Raw genomic sequence first — 7,676 nt, 5'->3', positions numbered from 1 at the left:
AAAGCGCAAGAAAAAAGATGTGGAAGGTTAAGGATTCAAAAAATAATTGAAAAGTGAAGTTGAGGTAAACCAAACTTTATAACTTAGCGGGCATGTGAGCACCATCATTTAAAAGACATTCGATAGAGACTCTACCCATCTTCTCTTTGGCTGCTTTGAGATTATCGAACCCAGGTAGCTTTCCACCCTAGCCAACCTCAATAATAAATTAAACTCCATAGTATTCTCATAGAAGCTTCGCACCATCATTAAGGATCAAAGATTAAAGTTGAGAAATTCTCCGAGAGGCCTAAAAACTGTAGTAACTCAAGATTCATGAAATATGAGGTTATCGGAGGTGGGAATTTCTATGGTCTTAAGCTACATAAGGCGGTATAACATTTCACATTCTGTACACGAAATCCTTGAGGATTTCAAACCTACTTGATCAGCCCTTAAATAAAAAAATATAACATTAAGGGGCCCTGCATAATAAGAGCTTAATGAGTATGGAGTAAAGGAGGGAGCACGCATGATAATTTATTGCATCCATGGAATCTCAACTTCATTAAATGACAAAGATAAAGTTTTAGAGGCTCCAAGGAGGCCCATGACCAGATTTCAAATAAAGGAGTTCAATGACAAGCTCAATGGGCTTCAATAACTGATCCAAAATTATCTTGCTGGGAAAGAAGAGCTTAAGCCTAAGGAAGATGAGTTTTATAAATGCTACAACTATTTGGTGGCCCAAGTTGATATCCAAAAGGAGGAATACTGGGGTCCAAAAGTCATTCTTGAAGAGGTCCAAACGAACCAAAAATCAGCTTATAAAGAGGCTAATTTCAGCCCTTAAGTAAAGCTGAAATCAATAGCTCAATCAAGCCCAAATGGGGCTCAAAGGCCATAACCAAGAAGCCCATAAAAGGATTAGTTCATCCAAAAATAATATGATTTTAGTTTATACCTTCTCTTTAAGCTAAGGTATTATTATATCTAGAATACTCTTACCTTATCCACCAAGCTAAGCCATCTTTCTTCTTATTCTATAAATATGAGTATTTTTCATTTATTTGGAGGACATTAGATTGATATTAACAATATTTTGATTGTTCTTTTGAACCATGGTCACTTGTACTTTGAGAATTTAATTATCTTTCAACCTTCACTAATTTCATAGTATAAGGTAGAAAGTAATTTCATTTTGTGATATCTTTGATTTCTTTTTGGTACTCTTTAGAAAGAAATTGGTTCCACAGACTAATTATTGTCTTAAGTTACTCATAAAGTGTTCAAGATCTTAATATATTTTTTCAATTTATTTTCTTAAGTAACTGGGTTAGCTTTCTTCCATAAATCTAGACGTTGTTTCTTAGATCTGTTCAAGGCTTTAGAATATCAAATCCTTATAAATTCTTAGATTTGTTCATTTGAATTTTCCATATATTTACTCTTAGTTTTTTGATTATTTTTTATTTTTTATTCCATACTATAATATGTAATTCTAAATTTGGGATAAGCCTAACCTCATTGTCCTAAATAAGTAACCCAAATAGCAAAATCTATCTCTTTGAACAATCTTCTAGAATTCGATGCAATATGAATTTAGACTTTTGAGACCCTGGCTTTCTTTACAAGACCATCATCTGAGATATCCTAATTTGAGCCATCAACCACGATATCGGCAACTACAAAAGGCCTCTTATGCCTTTCTAAATACTTTTTTTAAGTCTCTTTTTAGGGTACTAGCGGAGGCTGTTTAGAGTTAGTTGAACTCGTACAGTAGAAGAATTAGGGGATGCCTGGGAGGATCACAGTTAGCTAAGCATGGGATGTCCACTTATAGCCAAAGAATGACAAGGACCCTAGTCAAACCCAAAGAATAGAAATAACATAAATGAGAGACAAGAAACTAGTTTCAAAGATAATGAGATAGGAATAAAGTGTGTAGAACCATGGTTCTTTGCTCGCTATCCTTGGTGGGTAGCTATTTGTGACCACATTTAGGCACCGATTTTTGAGTACCTAAAACCCTAGCAACCTACGTGTTGATCTCATTGAACCAATGATGCAGAGCGGCTACCTTCAGTTGCCACTTTAAAGCTAGGTTATAAAGATGAAGTAGCACAATGTTTATAAGAAAACTGAGGAGATACATAGGAGAAAAGGGTAATACGTGTTGCATGTTCCAAAATGAAATAGGAATCGAGTTATAAAAATCCTCGATGGCCACTAACAAATGTGTCTGTCTAACCTTTGTTGTGAATATCATATAGGATCTTAAAAAGAGATCTTTTCCACTAACTTGCAAACTTCACTATGCCACCACAAATCGAGCGAGAAAGGCATAGAAGAAGGAGCTAATTCATAGAAAAATCTTCTCTGGCCTCAAAGGAAAGAGCTTGAAGGAAAACCGTGTTTATCCAAAGGTTGTGGCTAATTTCACCAAAATATAGCAAGAAAATTGTACGTAGTAAATATATCATATTTTCTGTTGATGGACTCGCTGAAGCCCAAACTGAAGGGATAAGTGTAAACAAAAGTGTAATCATATCTGAGCAAAGTAACTCTTTTAGAATAATGAGAAGACTTTACATGATATTTTTCTTTGGGCAATCCACAATCTATTCGGTAACAAGATATCTTTCTTTTTCACTAGGAACTAGTTCGCTCATAAATAGGATTTTAGGATCGTCTCTTAATGTTATTTTAAAATATTCATCAAAATGAAATGAACTAATATAATGTCATCAACTATGGGATACGAGGAACTGGGGGTCAAAGTTAGTGGAGACATGGTAGGGGAACAACAATAAGTAATTGCTCAGACCAAAGAATACTGAAGGGTTGATCAGACAGCAAAAAAAAATTATTTTATAAAAATTAAAATGGTGAAATAACGTGTTTAGTGCTGGATTAGAGATAAAGAGAAGGCTCTTTTTATCAGGCAGAGGACCACAACAGCGCCTTCTATGTGACAAACAAAACATTTATTAGAAAATATTTTGGTTTTAGGGAAGAGCACCTAGCGAGCTTGGGTTCAATGAGGCATCATTCCATCCCTCGATTTTCAATGACTTTACATTCAAGGAATAAAGAGACTATCTTTATTGGGTAGAGTCCCCCGAAGGGCATGTATTAGGGTGAATTCCCCTTATGAAAATTAGCCGATCCTTCGATATTTGAAAAAAAATCCCTCGAATCATTCCGTTGAGTGAAGGCCATCACGAAGGATGTTTTGAAGCAACTGTTTTCCAACAATATGGTCACTCCTGGAGTTACATGAGAAAGAGAAAAGGATAGTGGGACAAAAGTGTTTGATATATCAGGTGCACAAATGCACAATGTACTAGTCTAACCCCTGCAGAGGATATTAGATAACACCTGAAATAGGCCTCACACCTGAAGCAATATCATTAGTCATAGTACTATAAGGCCTAGATAAAGGATTCTTATCATCTAAGTCCTATTTACTGTATTCTATGAATAATCAACCTACCATTTATAAGACATCTCAATTCTGATCACAATCAATGCAGAACACTGTTTTTGCTTGCTGTCCAAGAAATAGATTTCTTATTTAGCTTATTAGGATATTTCTCTCAAAATAGTTGCTCCAACTCTTGGAATGCGACATTGAGAATGCTTCTTTATTTATTTTCCTTCGGTATCCACTACTAATTGTAGTTTTTGTTGCTTATTTAACTAAACTAATAATCAAATCACTGATAAATGAATCTAAAATTAGAGTTTAATTTATACGAATGCTCTTGCCTCATACAAATTCAACTATACGAATTTTAGGGTAAATAAGAATGTTTAAATTCCTATTCACTCTCCCCATAAAGACAAACTATGATGTGACATGGACACCCTGTTATTACTATTTGAAAGATTTTAATCACGTTTTCCTTCGTTATGTTTTAACCTAGCCAATAATTCAGCTACTAATAATTAAAACATTAAAGTTGTTAATTACCATACTCTAGTTGACTTAACCAATGTATATTTTTCCACATGAGGTCACTTGGCCCTGGGCCTTTATCCTTAATATCCCTCCATTCATTAGTTTAATTGGTCCAGAAAAAGAACAGTGTAGAGAAAAATAATTTTTATAATTTTAAATTATAAATTGTGCATACTCATTTTTAAAACATATAATATCATTAAGGATATCATACTTAGTTTATTCTTAATGATTTGACATATTTAAGAGTACAATGAAACTATTGAAATTAATAAAAATGTTCTTTCTGAAATAGAAAAACAAAAACATAAATTTTAAGGAATAAAGTATCGGTTATCTTAGCTCCAAGATACTCTTTTTATTAACTCAAAGTTGTTCTATTCATTAATATCAAATAAATGGCATTAATACCATCTCATATTTACTTCATATCAAATTGTATCATATCAAGTTGGATAAAAAGTGTTGGGTTCAGGTCCCTTTTACCTTCTCATGTTCTGATGGTGGACAAACCTAGTAAAAGGACTAGCTGCGTAAAATGGTGTCCTTCAACTAATACATACAAAGTTTTCTTATGTTCCAGCTATCCAATGCTGCCCTGGCATAGCAGTGGCAGTAATAGTAAGATGTGCGCTATAGAGGTCCTATTTAATGTCCTCCAATGAGAAGGCTTCTCTACTATTACTCAACATATGTATCTAAATCTTATGGAGAGACATCTATTTTTTGCACACTCTCAAAAGGTCTTCTTCTCACAAAAGTTAATGGTTCTCACTATTGAAGATGAAGCTTCAACAATCTAGAAAGTAGCTTGCTCATAGTGAAAAATATATTAGTTTCTAGGTTGATTATATCTTGTATTTTGAGTTAAAAATTGTAAACCCACTCCTCATCCTGAGGTTTGTTAGGGTAGTTATTTTTCAATTTCTATTTCAATCTGGTGGTTAGCTAATGAAATTTTCAATAGAGTTATTGTGAAAAGGTTTAGTAGTAAAGGTGCTAAGAAGGGGTTAGGGATTAAGAGGGTAATATCTAGACTACATATAGATAGATTTAGCTAATATGGTTTTCACAGTTAAGTTATTTTGAAAAAGTAACAGAGTTATTGCTAGTGATCAGGAATTAAGATATTAATTTCTAGATTGCATAGGGTTTTAATCAAAATTGTTGACTGGTTATTAGTGAAGTTATTGGTGAAATCCTACTGGGGTAGTTCATGATTTTCTCCCTTGAGTAAGGAGATTTTCACATAAACATCCCTTGTTATTAGATTGTGTTCTTATTATTCTTTATTTCATCACACAAGGACCAAGCAATGAATTAGGTCATTGTTATTGTGGTGGACTCGTATAAACTATCAATTAGTATCATATCCAAGTTCTTCCTAAAAGGTTCACGCCTAGAAAGGATCCTATTTTTTATGGTAGCTCCACCTAGTCTCGAGAAAGGATAATCAACTACTCAACCATTAAAGTTTAATGGCCAATACTATAGTTGGTGGAAGACTAGAATTCATGATTTTATCATGGCAGAGGATAGTGAGTTATGGTATATCACTTGTTATGGTCCCTATATTCCAATAAAGGTTATGAAAGAAGGTAAAATCTCTTGATCTATTCTCAAGATCATGAAAGACTTCAATGACGGTGATAGGAATAAGATTGATAAGAATTACAAGGCTAAGAAAACTCTTATTTGTGGAGTAGAACCTAATAATTACAACTGGGTTTTAGCTTATAAATCTACAGAGGAGGTAGAGGAAGCACTTGAAAATGCTCACGAGGGAATGAGTCTAGTTAAGAAATCAAAAATTTACATACTACACAGTACGAGCTCTTCAAGATAAACAAATGAGAATCCATTCAAGATATGCATACTCAATTCACATCCATTATGAATGAATTCAAGTGCTTGGGAGAAAATATTTAGATGTACAATCTTGTGAGGAAAGTATTAATCATTTTGACTTCATCCTAGGAGAGCAAAGTTAATGTTATTTCAACAATAAAATACTTGTAATAAATGAAGATGGTTGATCTTATTGGAAATCTGAGGATTTATGAGCTTAAATATCAATAAGATTCCGAAAGAAGTGGTCCCAAGAAGGAGAAGATTATGGATATTAAGGACTCAAAGAGTGACTCCAGAAGTGATGATGACATTGACTCCGCTTACATTACTCATAGGTTTCAGAAGATAGTGAAACGGAGCAGTGACTTTCAAAAAAAAAAAAAACACAAGCAAGTGCTTCAAAGGAAATAATTATTGCCATAAATGTGGAAAACAAGTCACTTTATTAAGGAGTATCATCTTCATAAATGGGATTATAAGGAATTCAACAAAAATAATCCACATAAGACTCACAGAAAAAACTAGGTCCTAGGCAAGTTTAAGAGAAAAAAAGTTATAAATAAGATGGTCAAACAAGTCCTGGATACATGGGGAGATTCTTCAAGTGAATATGAATAACGAAATGATGAGCAAGATGCTTTAATGGTGTATCTTGAAAATAAAATGCACAAATTTTTATTTCTTTTATGCTCCCATGGCTAAATCAGATGAAGAAAAGGATGACGAGGTAAGCTTTCTTGATGTTTAACAAAACTTTAAGAATTATTCCAACAAAGAACAAATATCTTTAACTAATATCTTAATTAATTATTATCATGGTCTCATCAATGAAAAAGAGTCATTAACTAATATCTTAAATAAACTGAAATTAAGGAAACCTATTTGTCCTTAAGGATTCATGATCTGGAAAAAGTCTTAAAAAATGTCAAAGATGAAAATGATACCTTAAGCACTAAGCTTTCAAGTCATTCTAAAAAATTCTTAAAAGGAAAAGTGAAGGCTAGCAATGTTCAGATTGATCCTGAGGCTAAACTTAGCAAGATCAATCAAGATCTTGCAGCCTCACTTAAACGAAATAAGAAACTTGAGGAAAATTTGGTTAAAACAAAAGAGGAACTTAATAAATCTCTCTGATGGATCTCCTTTTTTCAGAGATTCTTGCTGACATAAGTAATATAAAGTCTAAATCTGGTGAGGGTCTTGGTTTTTAAAGGAACAAGGCTCCTTATAACCCTCATAGCAAGTATGTATCTGTAACACCCCGTATTCAAGTACGTGTATTGGCGTATTCAAGTACGTGTATTGGTCTTATTTATATGGAATTAATTTATTTTTATTTTATTTATACCGGAATTTGCCCGTCGATGGTTCCTACGAAGGTTATTGAATAAGCTTTCCAATGATATAAAGATTTCCAAAAATGGATACGTTTCGTATATAATCGAGCACGTTCGAAATTATAAAACGGTGGCCGGGATATTTGGGAATAGTAAATGTGCAGGAAAATTTCCTGCACACACAAACTACTGAGGCCAGCCGAATATTTGGGTCAACTTCGAACGATCATAACTCCCTTAATATAATAAACTGGGAGAGCTGCGACCTATGAAAAGAGAGATCCTAGAGTCTTCTTTCCAATTCAATTGGTTTCATTCAAATCCAACGTCTGAATAAGGATTTATATTTGTTTTACTTCAGCCTATCAAAATAGATTTTTAGGGTCAACTTCAAACGACCATAACTCCTTGTACAGGACGAACTGGGTGTCCTACTTTATATAAAATGAAAGACCTTTGAATTATCTTTCCAACGATACCAATTTCACCTAAATCCGATATCGGAGCAAAGAGTTATGGTCGATCTACTTTAGCTTATCAAAATA

Source organism: Capsicum annuum, chromosome 7 (assembly GCF_002878395.1).
Source record: "Capsicum annuum cultivar UCD-10X-F1 chromosome 7, UCD10Xv1.1, whole genome shotgun sequence".
NCBI classification, from domain to species: Eukaryota; Viridiplantae; Streptophyta; class Magnoliopsida; order Solanales; family Solanaceae; genus Capsicum; species Capsicum annuum.
The sequence above is the reverse complement of the archived record's forward strand: the minus strand, read 5'-3'. Positions refer to the sequence as shown.